Source organism: Thamnophis elegans, chromosome 7 (assembly GCF_009769535.1).
Source record: "Thamnophis elegans isolate rThaEle1 chromosome 7, rThaEle1.pri, whole genome shotgun sequence".
Taxonomy (NCBI): Eukaryota; Metazoa; Chordata; class Lepidosauria; order Squamata; family Colubridae; genus Thamnophis; species Thamnophis elegans.
The window spans coordinates 17819317-17833638 of NC_045547.1; the positions used below are offsets into that span (position 1 = coordinate 17819317).

At 41.0% G+C, this 14322-nt stretch overlaps 1 protein-coding gene across 1 annotated transcript in view; it reads left to right on the forward strand.

Moving 5' to 3' along the window:
* Positions 1 to 4173: 4173 nt before the first annotated feature.
* Positions 4174 to 14322, forward strand: part of WASHC1 (WASH complex subunit 1) — a 59852-nt gene continuing 49703 nt past the window's right edge. Inside the window, exon 1 of the mRNA XM_032221563.1 lies at positions 4174 to 4266. The gene's annotated coding sequence lies outside the window, so the exon portion shown is untranslated. The remainder of the gene's footprint in view (positions 4267 to 14322) is intronic.

The window sequence follows — 14322 nt, forward strand, 5'->3', positions numbered from 1 at the left end:
GTGACTCTGGAGTCTGGCAGCAACTACCTTAGCCTTTTTAATTATTTTAAAAATTCTTTTCTTTTCCTCATGACACTGGTGAGGCCCCGTTTCCCCTGCCTCCCCTGACTGCACGTCCCTGCACCTATCTACTCTAATGATAAAACACATAATTTGTCTCTAAACTGGTTGCCTTCAATAGAATTTTAAAATATACATGTATGAATAAGTTAAAAAGATATATGACAGAAAACAAATCCATTCTGCCCCATGTGCTTCACATTTATCTAATTTATGAAGTGATACATCTCCCATTTGCCTTGAAATATTTTTTGAACAGAACGAATTAACAATGAAACAGCCCCATTGAGCCTATCTCCAGCTTATTATGAGCTCTGTGGAAATATTTCAAAAAACATTGCAGAGAAAAATGGTGACAGTGAGTTAGGGATGAAGTATGCAGGCAGAAAAATAACTATATAGAATGAGTTGTCAATTAGATAAAAAAACAAATTATTATACTGTTGGTATAACTTATAATCTCTACAGAATACTTTACAGTTCATATATCACATTAAACTCTGGTTTCCTTCAATATGGTCAGGGTTTGCATAATACACCAAGCCAAAAACTAAATATGACTTTGTGTGTAGGTAGTCCTCGGGTTATGACCACTTGCTCTGTACTTGTTCAAAGTTAAGATGGTGCCGATGATGGGGACTTACAACCAGTCTGCAAAGCTGTGATCATCATAGCGTTGTCACAACCAATTTAGTTGTATTTAAGTACAATGACAATAAAGATTATACTTACATTGTACTTTAAGTACAATGACAATAAAGATTATACTTACTTCTACTTATGTGATCACCTGGCAATCAATTTCCATTAAAATAGTCACAGCTTCCAATGATCATGTGATCATTTGCACCTTTCCCTACCTGCTTCCCATAAGCGAAGTCAACAGAGGAGTTGCTCCTGCCACTTTTTCACCCACCAACCCAGGCTTCAAAGTGTCTGTCTCCAGCATCCACATGCTGTTGTTGCCCACCTGTGGCGCTTGCTCGACTTCTCACTCTGTGGCACCCACCCACAGCACCAAATACCAATCAGCTTTAGCCTCTGCAGCATCAGCAGTTGGGCCGTTAGACTTGGATTACTGTGATGTTGAATGGTTTGCCTTGTATATGAACCGAGATAATTCTCCCATTTTTGAAACTGTATCCCAGTACAAGTGGTCCTTGACTTAAGACCACAATTGAGCCCAAAATTTCTGTTGCGAACTAAAACATTTGCTAAGTGAGCTTTGTCCCATTTTACGGCATTTCTTGCCATAGTCGTTAAGTGAATGACTGCAGTTGTTAAGTTAGTAACATGATTGTTAAGTGAATCGGGTTACCTTTGCTTGTCAGGTTACAAATGATGATCACATGATCCCAGAATACTGCAACCATTATGAATGTGAGTCATATAAATATGAGGCCAGCTCAACATTACTCGTGTCAGGGTGGCCCAAGCGCTCTGCCAGTGAAAACGGGCATCCAAGCTCTATTTTCGCCTACAACGACCTCTTGCAACCCTGCCAGCGAAAACAAAGCTCAGAATGACCACCTGTGGCCCCCACAAGCTCCGTTTTTCTGACTGAGGCACTACAGGCCAGTCCTTCTCTGTATACAGGTTGACCCTGGTGACCAGATCTAAGCACCCTGCGGGCCGAATCTTGAAACCCTTGAGTTTGACATCCCTGCTTTAAGGGATGCCCACAGTAGTACCGGTAGATATAATGGTCACCTACATTAAATTCACCCATTCCCATCTACTTTAGTTCACTGATCCCCAAGATGTTGATGTTCAATCTTGCCATCTAATATTTGAACACATCCAGCTTACCTTGTTTCATAGATCTTACATGCCAGGTTCTTGTGCAATATTATTCTTTACCTTATCGGACTTTCCTTTCATCACCAGACACGTCCACTGCTGAGCGTTCTTTCGGCTTTGGCCCAGCTGCTTTACTCTTTCTGGAGCTACTTATAAAGGCCCTGCAGTCTTCCCAGTAGCATGTTGGACACCTTTCAACCTGAGGGGCTCATCTTCTGGCATCATATCTTTTAGCCTTTTGATACTGTAGGAAGTTAGCACCCACTAACTATCCTAGGAAAATGAAATATTCTAGGAAATATTAAAAAGGCAGAATATTATATTTTCCCTAAAGGAGAAACATGTTTCTAAAGACAAACTCAGAGCTTCAGCTCCCCTCCACCCCCAGCAGATCTACAAGACAAAGTCTGGGCCACCTTATGTACAACACAAGAGACCTTCAGCTCCAGGGTGATAGGATTAACCCTCACTCAAGATCCAAACCAGGGCAAAGCCATTAAGCCATAATAGGAATTGCCCAAAGCCCCTTCATTACATCACCCAGCAAGATTCAACCTGGCCCCGTAGGAGTCTGACAACCAATCAGAGTACATTCCTTACACAGGAACAGGAAGCTCCAAGGCAGGGTCCCAGGAGGGTATAAGTCTACCCATGTGTGTTTTCTTTGCTTAGGACCTCAAATCATATCCTGTCCACCATTAAACCATCTTTCCAAGTAGTCTCCATTGTCCATTGCCTTTCTTTCCACTTGGAACTGAACCCAGATGGACATTTCTTCCAACACTACTGACCATAGGGCTTTCTTGGCAAGGATACTGGAATGGGTTGCTATTTTCTTCTTCACTGTACTATTGTTAGACCTCACTTTAATCTTCCCATCCCGGATGGCCATACACCGCATAACTCATGGCTTCATTGAGCTGCACAAGCCCCTTTGCCACCACAAAACAATGATCCATGAAGACAATAGGGTTGATGGTTGATCCTAAAAGGCAGAAGTAGCCACTATTTCAATGTATTCTTTGTTAAGTGCTTTAAGGTTGGTTGCTGTAACTGTTGTTACTTTGGTATTCCTTATATTTAAATTTAGTCCCACCCAATTAGTCATCCAAAACGTATCTTCTCCTTCAAATGTCTCTTCTCGTTGCTTGCTTGTCAACAGACATAAGGTTTAGCACCAAGTACCCTTGATTATTTGGTATTAGGCTTACTCCAAATTTCATTATACCACCCATTTCTTTGAATATCCCCAATATTTAGCCATCACTAATCTAGCTGCCATTATCAAATTTACATCAATTATTTTTTTGTTTCCTTTATATCCCATTTTTCCACCAGCATCAGTAATGCAATTCTCGATGACATGTCTAATTTATATTCAAAAGTGCTTTAATGTCTCTAAACACCATGTCCCATATTTTTGTGCACTATCACTCCCATCACATATGTTTATATTTTCCAACCTCTTTCTTGATCCACCAACAAATATTTGTATATTTACCATCTATTTGATTTAATTTACATGGTGTTAGGTACCACCTCCATATCACTTTATATCCATTTTCCTTAACTCTGACATATTCTTATACACTCTTCTATTCCAAATATTTTTCCAATCGTTAGCCTTTATTTCTCCCAAATCTGATTCCCTAATTAATTTTAAACCTTTTGCTGGCTCTTCTAATTCAGTTAATATTCTATATATTTTCCAAATTCTTCCTTTCCCTATATATTCTTCATTCATCGCACATTCTTTTCTAATCATTTCAAATTTTGCTGTCTTGTCTTTCTCCTCAAATCTTTCTTCCACTTTTATCCATTTCTCTAGTTGCCTAAAATTTCTGTTGCTAAGTGAGACATTTAAGTGAATTTTGCTCCATTTTATGACCTCTCTCGCCAGATTTGTATCCAAAACTACATCAAGAATAGATTCCATAAAGCTCATGCTGTTGTAAAATTGCCTCGCTGTACAAGTACTCAATTTATCTGAGAATAAGATAAATTGAATTCAGACGGGCCTATTTCGAAATGGGAATGCAGAGGATTGCCTAATAAGCCTGTTAAGCTTTCGATGCTACTGCCTGGTTCTCTGTTTGTCTATGAAGAAAGTAAGCTTTCTCTTCCGTCCCACTTTTCCTAGAATTTCCGAAGAAGGCAGATACCAAACACGCCCACAACTATGGTGTTGTTTTTTTAAAAACCGCCTCTTTGAAATGGCCAAGAATCCCTTGTGATTTCATCTAAGGGCGGAAGCGGGAAGCTTTCGAACCAGAGAAAGCTCTCTGACGCTAGCCGGAAGTGCATAAAGCTCCGGGCGGATATAAAGATGCTCCGAAGGCTTTCGTTTCTCGTGCCTTCTCGGTTGCTAGGAGGGGGCCTGGCTCCAGCTTCTCAGTACTGAATCAGGTGAGGAACAGGAAGGGAGAAGGCTGCCTAGTCTTTTTCTTTCTTTCTGCCTAGGCGTAACCTCCTGTCGGGAGGGGGTTGTTTAGTTGTTTCCCACGGGGTGGGGGTGGGGGATGTCAGGGCCAATACGGGGCAGAGAATTGCTGGGGTAGAAGCCTAGGGATTTAATTTTTTTTTTTTAAAGGAAGGCTGTAGGAATCCTGGGAATTGTAGTGCTCACAATGCTGGACGGCATCATCTGGGGCAGGGGTCTCCAACCTTGGCAACTTTAAGACTTGTGGACTTCATGGGAGTTGAAGTCCACAGGTCTTACCAAGGTTGGAGACCCCTGCCTTATTTACACATACAGTACCTTTCCTCTTTTCCAAATGTATGAAGGGAGATGAATTAGCCTGGTATACCTGCAATGCTATCCACACCTGTGCTACCTATTGGAAAAAAGCCAGGTGTAGAAAATGCTTTGCTGGCTGAGGAATTCTGGGAGTTGAAGTCCACAAGTTTTAAAGTTGCCATAGTTGGAGACCCCTGATCTGGGGAATATCTCATATATTTGGGGAAGATCTGAATGCTGTGGGAAAGAGGTGGCCACATTTTATTTGTGATTAAGCTTCCACATTTTTTATTTTAAGAGGCACAGAAGGTTAGTCCTATGAGCGATCTGTTGAACTACCAACAGTACTCCAGGGCATAAATCTTGAGCTTCTTAAAATAAGCGCTAGGAAAACTTAGAATTTTTGTTGTGGATGGTGTCACCAGGCACCAAGCTGAGGTTTTTTGTACCAGCTTTCATTGCCAATGGCCTATGAACCGTGGAATGGACTTCCAAACAATGTTTTGGCCTGTTATCACCTGCCATTTTTATTTCCTAAGATGGGAGCCCAGAGGCATTTTTGTAAATTATATATTATATGATGTTGGAAGAGTGTGCTTCTGGAAAGTGGTAGCCCACTTTCCTTTTTTACATTAAGATATGTGTTTAAAAAGTTGGAGTAGGACAAGTGTGTGTGTATCCTGATTTCTTAAATTCAAGGTGGCTGAAAATAGAAATACTATGATAATGTGATGCAAGGCCTAGCCTCTAGAGAGACCAACATTCAATGTCACTTTTATCCATGGCATCTTACAGAGTGACTGTGGGCCATACACTTTCTCTCGGCCCAGCCTTCTCCACAAGGCTGTTGTTGGGATAAAATGAAGGGGATCTCTATGGAAACTGCCTTCAGCTTTCTGAAGAAAAGATGTTAATCTAAAAAATCATGGCTAAAAAAAATCCCTATACCTGGCATAGCTTTAATGCCATTTAGCTCAGAAGAGCTTGCTTCTGATAGTAGGAATGCATTATAAAGAAAATAGATGTTCCTTTTTAAAAATTTAATGTTCTGTCTTATTTTTAGTGCATCAGATGTGTTGGGTTGCAGTTCTCATGTTCTACAGCCATCTTATACCCATTCTGGCTCATTTTATCAATTTGATCGATTTTCAATTGTTATTCTTTTAACCTTTAATTTCAGTTATTTTGTTAGCCTCCACAATCTTTTCTCTGAAATCTTATATGAACTAAAGTCACCATCATGTATTCAGAGAGAAGAGCTCAAACCTAGAGACGCTTATGAAGGCATAACAATGTTAGTGTGTAAAACAATGTTTCTCAACACCTAAAGTGAAAATCCTAGGTAAATGTATTTAATCTCTTGAGCTCCATTGATATGGTCTCCACCGTTCAATCCCAAACTTTTTTGTCTTGGCAAATGTAGAAGAGCATTAGGTCTTAAATTACAAGACAGCTGTAGAAGAGCCTTGAAGTAAATACGAAGCGACTATTAGTAAGACATGAACTTATTTCAGAAGAAAGGAAAGTTTGATAAAGAAATTCAAGATAGCCCTGATGTGTTTTAAGAGAGAGAGAAATACTGGATCTGAATTATCAAATCAATATATCCTGCCATCATTGCCTGGGGAAAAACCAGTCTTCACCTCCTTCCTAAAGGCTAATAGAGTCAGGATCAGCCATATCTTGAGGAAGACTGTTTCATAAGGAAGGCAACATAGCAGAAAAGGTACGCCTCTTTAGGCCTTATCAGGTGACGCTGTCTCACCATAAGGACCTGGAGCAATACTAATTTGCCAACCACCATGGATACATAGTCCTACAAGTACAGGTAGTCCTTGACTTATGTCCACAACTGAGCCCAACATTTCTGTTGCTATGAATTTTGCCCCCATTGACAACCTTGCCACAGTAAAACGAAACACTGCAGTTATTAGTAAGTAGCAAGGTTAAGTGAATCTGGCTTCCTCATTGACTTTGCTTGTGAGAATGTCACAAAGGGTGATCACAATACTCCGGGACACTGCAACCGTCACAAATACGAATCAGTTGCCAGGCATCCAAATTTTGATCATGTGACCATGGGAATGCTGCAAGCATAAGTCGCTTTTCTCAGTGCTGTTATAACTTTCAACAGTCACTAAATGAACTGTTGTAAATTGACCTGTAACACAGAGTCTTAATTAACTCCCTCTAATCAGCTGATTCCCCAACTCTGTTGTAAATTAGTTGCCTGGGAATTGATCCTTCTTTCTCAATGCTGCTCTGTTTTCTCAATAGCACTGGGAGGAATTAGAAATGGCTGCCATTTGACAAAGCCACAATTGTGGCACACAAACACTTTTAATATAAGTGGTAATGGATAAGACTTTGCAAAGTGAGTGTGCATGTGGAGACAGTCAGGAGAAGCTTTTGAGTAGAAGGGTCTTGCAGAAGACATGGTTGCATTATTAGAAATTTGATGAGGCGTACTTTGATTGCAATTTGCAAAGTGTTCCAAGTATGCAAAATATATTCATTTTGAACACTTTGTATAGCCCTAATGGCCGAGTCCTTCATGTTATATACAATGAGCCATTGGTTGAAATGGGAATTGAATCTTTTTTTTTTGCATCTTTATTTTCCAGTACCAGACATCAAATGCTATTCTCATTTTTGAATATTGAATTACAATTTAGCTCTCAAAATGCTTCAGTTTATTACATTGCTGAGATAATTCTTTCAAGAGCAATAAAATAGTCTCTGGATATTGTACCTAGAGAGTAGCTGGCTGAAGGCCAGACAGTAAGTCTGGATTTGAATAAGTTTTTGCTGGATCTGGTCAGAGGTCTTTGATTTACTCTTACAGTATCTTTTGGTCCCAATGTTTCCTTAATTCTGCTCAGCTTTCAAAAAGGGTGTAAAGTTGATGTGTTTATTATATTTGACTTTTATTCTGTTACAAAGTTCACAGCATCATGCATGGTTTTCTAGGAGAACTCTTATTGAGTCATCTTATCAGAACCAGAATTGGATTGCAATATCTATACCAGGTGCCTGCAAACTGCTAGTATACTGTGTACCAGTTACTATCTCTTCAAGTAAGAGCTCTTCCTGAGTTTTACCTCAATTGCTTTGCTTTTATAGAGAGTCCTCGACTTATAATCAGTTAATTAGCAGCCATTCAAAGTTACGACGGACCTCGAAAAAGCCACTTCCAACCCAGATTTGAAGTTACAATGACACCCTCCCCATCACGGGACCATATTTTGAGCACTCAGTGATCAGCTTGGCTCCCGTTTATGGCCATTTGCAGCATCCTATGGTCACATGACTGTGATTTATGACATTCTTGATGGATTTTCAGTTTCCCCAAAAAACATGCCACAGTGAACAGTGGGCTTGCTTTATGACTGCCACAAAAAAGGCATAAAATTGGGCTGGCTGTGATAATCTTAATAACCGTCATAACTTACGATCAAAATTGCAGGATCAATTGCCGGTTTAAGTTGAGAATTACCTATCAATTGAAATTATAGCCCAAGATTTGTTTTTTCTTTTCCAATGGGAATTGGTAATCTTCTGTGTCAAATTCCACTTCCCATTCTTTCATTGCTAATTTTCCTAAAGCATAAACAGCTATTGTGATGAACGGCTTTGTTGTGATAGAAATTCTCGGCTGTTCAAAAATTAACACACACAAAAAAGTCTGCAAACTGTTAATAACTTTTGCAGTGCTGTTAAAATTTAGTGCAGTGCTCAGAAGGGGATTGCTGGAAGGAAGGGGTTCTGTGGAAGGAAAGTATTATTAGACAGTCCACATCAGCAAAAGTGGGCTCAGTTAATGTTTTAGTGCTGACCCAAACACCTGCGTTGATGAGATTTTTGTAATATATGGGAAAGGCTACTGAACAATGCCCCGAAGAGGCCAGTTTAATATTACAGTATAAATGTCCTTGAGATGAGTAGATGCTATTAGTAGTAAATATCTTTTAAAAGGACCCATCAGATCTGTTTACCTGCTCCTTTATGCCTTCTAAAAATGACCCATTTCCATTTGCATGAGTAACTTTATATTATAAACTATATTTTTGAAATAGGGGAAGGTTCCACAATGGCCTTGTAGTTGCAAGATCCAATCTGGGTCGGTCACGGGGACCAGAGATTTTGTCTTCCGAGCTTTCGGACTTGTGCTGGAGCCCATCTTCATCTTCCCAGGCTAGAGATAAGTTCCCTGAGGATGGGCTCCAGCACGGAGCCAGAAAGATCAGAAGATAAAAACCCCTGGTCCCCGTGACCGACTCAGATTGGATCCTGCAACACTGTCCTGGGACACATATATTCATCATCTTTTGTGACTTTCTAGTTTCTGGGCCAAACTAACCATTTCTGCTATGTTCTATATTTTAAGGGTCGGCTCAGATGACCCACTGCAACTAGCTATGGCTTATATCTGTGAACTTATCCAGCATTTTCCCCTCACTCCGAGGAGAAATAATAATTTATATCTGTGCTAATTTGGTTTTATTTGTAACAACAAAATTGCAAATGTGCCAAGTGTCTGAATTTTGATCACATGACCATGGGGATGCCACAACAGTTGTAAGTATGAAAAGCAGTCGTAAGTCACTTTTTGTTAGTGCTGTTGTAACTTCAAACAGTCACTAAACAAACTGTTGTAAGTCCAGGGCTACTTATATACTACTTGTCCTTATAATTTATTCTCGTCTTCTTCTTGTCACACTTTTGAGCCAGTGTCACATGTGGAACATGTGTTCCCTTACAATCTTCTGTTGCCATTTTTCTAGCGGCAACCGCTGTTACTCCTTCATAGTGAGGATGCAGTGTATAAAAAGAGCACACAGAAATTACTGTGCATTTCTTGTGGCCTAATGTGAATGGTTCGCTAGAGCTACCCAATTATCAAGGAACTGGGAAATCACTCCAGCAGTTATGAAGACAAGAGAAAGGACCTCTTTGTCCAAGTTGCTTGCCTTCTGGTATTAGCTACTATTCCCCCTCACCACTGTGGGGAAGTCTGAAGACTAAGGAATCTTTTCTCACATAAAGTTCTATAGCAGTGTTTTTCAAACTTCACAACTTTTAAGATGTGTGGACTTTAACTCCCAGAATTTGGCCTTGCTGGCTAGAGAATTCTGGGAATTGAAGTCCACCCATCTTAAAAATTGCCAGAGTTGAAAAACACAGTTCCTAGGGTTGATTGCAATAAAATTTGACACCAGCACTTCCTTTGGCCTTTCTCCCTCTTTGCTTGCTTCTATGTCTTGGTGTCCCCGAGTGTAAACTCCTGCTCCTGAGCTCTGTTTGTCTGTTCGCATTTGTTTCTTTTGCTTTACTTATTCTGATTACTTTGGCTCCTTGGGGTTACTTTATACTTGTCAGACCATTTCCCAGGTTACGTCAAATCTGTTTTGCTTTACTGCCGTTGTGTAGCCTGTGGCAAGCTAGCAATCCTAACTGGTTCTCTTGCTGCCACATATAATTTTTGGGGGAGTGGGCTGGTATGTCATCACTAGATATAAAAGGGGATTTCTTAATTTGTGGATCTTAATCTCTCTTATTGCTACTGCTTGCATTCTTTCTTTGCTATTACATGTGCAAAAAACCCCACTCGTTATTTAATGATAATTGCAGTAAGCCCATGAATCATATTCTGTGGGATACTCATATTATCTGAAGAATTGTGATATGTAACTATGGCTGGTCCTCGATTTACGACCACAATTTAGCCCAAAATTTACGTTGCCAAGTGAGACATTTGTTAAATGTATTTTGCCCTGTTTTACAACCTTTACCGCCACAATTGTTTTTTTTTTAAAATGTGTTTTTTTATTTTCCATTTTCATTTCGTACAGTCACATATATACTGTGCATAACCGGGGCCATATAACAATAAACAATAAACACAGCCATTCCTCTTGTCAACAATACCCCCCAAAATAGAAACCCAATGTACCTCTTCGATCCTCCATACACCCTTTCTTTCGCCCCCCTCCAACTTTCCCGCCACAATTGTTAAGTGAATTATTGCATCTGTTAAGAGAGTGACATGGGTGTTACATGAATCTGGCTTCCCCATTGACTTTGCTTGTTGGAAGGTCACAAAAGATGATCTTGGAAAACTCAACAGGAGAATCATAGCATACTGTCGTCATCCCCCCCTTCCCGCCCCCAATCATCCCATTTCTCTTTGCTTTAATTTTTCTCCATTTTATGATTTTAATAAGTTACCAGATTATTTGTTTTTTCTTCTATTACTGTGTTTGTCCAAAAAGACGACCCACCTTGAAAAAAATTTACAGTATGACTTGGATGTTAAGCAATGAATGCAAAAAAAAGTCCTGTTTTTGTATTTTCTTTGGTTTTAGGAATTTATTATAGCTTGTGGTATATGTGTAGTAATTGGTCTACACAGTAGTAAAACAATTTATTGCTGCAAATTCATCATATTTCTGTCTAAAAAACTATGGGTACTTAATGGACCACAAAAAAAAAAAAAGCCCTAACACATTTTTGAGCGCATGCGATCAAATTAAGCCCCACCCACAAAAGTAGCCCTAATTAAGACCCCACCCACCCCAGGGTGCAGGGAGTGGGGTGAGGCATACAGGTAAAAAATAAGCTAGGGCGAGGATGGAGGGTGCAGCTGCCCTACTTGCCAGGCCTCGCGCACCCTGACACCTGCCTTGCCTTCTTCTGAGGCTGCTTGCCCCCAGCCTCAATTTTACCTTCAGATGCCTCCCTGAAGGCAAAATGGAGGCCGGGGTGAGGCATGCGAGTGGTGGCAAGCGGTGGTGCAGAAGAAGTGGGCCAGCAGCGGGCTCCTGCTGGGCAGGGCTGTTGGTGCCACCGCCATGAGGTGAGTCAATAATTAGAACCCCCTCAAAAAAAGAAGGCCTAGCCTTTTTTTCGGGGGTCAAAGGAAAATAAGACCCAGCCTTCTTTTTGGAGAAACACGGTACTTTATGGAAATATCCTGTGTAAATGCTCTCAGTTGTTTTCCAAGTCCTATGAAGTGCTACAAAGGGGGGAGATAGTTCTCCAAGAGCTAAGTCAGAAAGACAAGGACTCCATTAGGGTTAGGCTCTGAGTTTTCATTTTCTCTGACCACCACAGCAGATTTTGCAACTCTCCATGTGATGAACAAATCACAGCCTGCAGGGAGCATCCGGTTCTTGCAAAATCAGCTATCAGCAAAAAGTGCAAGAAAGAAGCACACTCTACTACATAATGGTAACCATTCTCTTCAGTTTTGGCCTACAAATACTGAGTCAAGGATCAATAGATGCATCCTTGAATCTTCCGTTAAATAAATCAGGGACCATAGGTTAAGTATTGAACAAAGTAGCCTCTGTTAAGTAAAGACTATCTCTTGCCTGGTTAATTTATAGGGGGACGCAGTGGCTCAGTGGCTAAGATTCTGAGCTTGTCGATCAGAAGGTCGGCAGTTCAGCGGTTCGAATCCCTAGCACTTGCGTAATGGAGTGAGCTCCCGTTAATTGTCCCAGCTTCTGCCAACCTAGCAGTTCAAAAGCACGTAAAAATGCAAGTAGAAAAATAGGAACCACTTTGGTGAGAAGCTAACAGTGCTCTGTGTGCCTTTGGCATTTAGTCAAGCAGGCCACATGACCACAGAGATGTCTTTGGATAGCACTGGTTCTTCAGCTTAGAAATGAAGATGAGCACCACTCCCTAGAGTCGGGAACGACTAGCACATATGTGTGGGGGAATCTTTACATAGCAATGGAGTGGGAGCTGAATAAGTAAAATGAAGAATAAGTAAAAAGGTAAAGATCCTCGTTTTTTTAGTCTATCCTCAGTAGGAAGCCATCAGAGATTAGAGTCTGGCAAAAGTTAACAGATGTCTGAATTCATCACTTGCAGAGGAGTTTTGAAATTAGACCGAAGACTGCATGAAATTAGTCTGAAGGGCATAATTGCCTTGAAATCATAAGTTGCTTAATAATGTTGTAAGGAATGGGATGGTGAATTACAAGATGTTATGTTTGGAGAATTGAACCACAGAAAATGAGTCTCAACCCCATGAACCATGGGTAATAGTAATGTTGGGAATTGTTGTTTGGCTACATTTGAAGTTCCACAAGATTGTCTATCCAAAGTGTTAAAAAATTAAATTGTCTTTCTTTTAAGTAATCTTGCATTTTACTGGGATCAAAATGTAAGTAAACCATAAACATCCTTACTGCTGATATATCTAGTTACATTTTACAATTTGACGGCACTAACTTTTTGTTTGATGTATCCGTCTTATTTTCTTTCTTATTTCCTGAGACTGTCTATAGTAAATCATAGTGCTTTCTTTCTTCTCACTATAGTACAACATGAATGGCCAAACTCACCATTTGTCAGCTGTGACCAGGGGGGCATTTGCCCAGGTTTGCCTGGTGCACCAGTTGCGCCCCTACCTGAACCGGGAGGCTCTCACAACAGTCACTCGTGCCCTTGTGACCTCTAGGCTGGAGTACTGCAACGTGCTCTACATGGGGCTGCCCTTGAGGAGTATTTGGCGACTTCAGCTTGTCCAGAATGCGGCCGCGTGAGCGATCGTGGGTGCGCCTCAATTCACCCACGTAACACCTATCCTCCGCAAGCTGCACTGGCTGCCTGTTGATCTCCGGATTCGCTTCAAGGTGCTAGTTGTCACCTACAAAGCCCTTCATGGTATTGGATCTGGGTACTTGAGAGACCGCCTACTGCCAATTACCTCCACTAGACCAATAAGATCCCACAGACTAGGCCTCCTCCGAATTCCATCAGCCGCCCAGTGTCGACTGGCGACTACCCGGAGGAGGGCCTTCTCTGTGGCTGCTCCGACCCTGTGGAACGAACTCCCCGTGGAGATTCGAACCCTCACCACCCTCCAGGCCTTCCGCATAGCCCTTAAAACCTGGCTGTTCCGACAGGCCTGGGGCTAAAGACTTACAGCCCCACTCCGAATGGTATGATTGTTGTGTTTTTAGCTGTGTATGGTCTCTATGTCCTGTAACTCGTTTGTTTCCCCCCCCCTTTGAATTGTGAGCCGCCCTGAGTCCCCTCAGGAAAAAGGGGCGGCATACAAATAAAGTAAATTCAAATTCAATTCAAATTCAAACCAAAATTTTTTGCTGACTGGGGGAAATTCACATTTCATTCTTTCAGGAATGAGTAACCACTAGTTCCTCCAGATGTTGATGACCTAGAGCTCCCCTTTTCCCTCATCATTGGCCAATTTGACTAGATCTTATGGGATTTGGAGCTCAGTAGCACCCCAAGGACTGTGTTGGTCTTGCCTTGTTATTACATGAACCTCTCTTCAAATTGAACAGAATAAGCATTGGAGGAACTATTTGACCTCAAGGATTTCTCCTCAGATACAGTATTTCTGGAGAGAAGAGCTATATCAGAGTGCCTTGCTGAGAGGATACTTCTGCTAGACAACTGCCGCCGCCTAGTTAATTGCCTGTCACTGCTACATTTACATTTCCTAAATTAGAGGAATTAATAAAAACTTCAAAAGCTTTGACACTTCATTTCATGCATCAACATGATTTTTTAAAAACTATTCAGCTGCAGCAAAATATTTAACACTTGCCAGGTATATTTGTTGAAACTTAACTCTCTCCTCCTCAGTTGAATTTGAATAAATTCTGAGAAGCGCCATTGCTTGGCAGATGGGAACTGGGCCTTCAGAGTCATTGCTTGAGTATGGTTGGCTTGGTATCTCATCC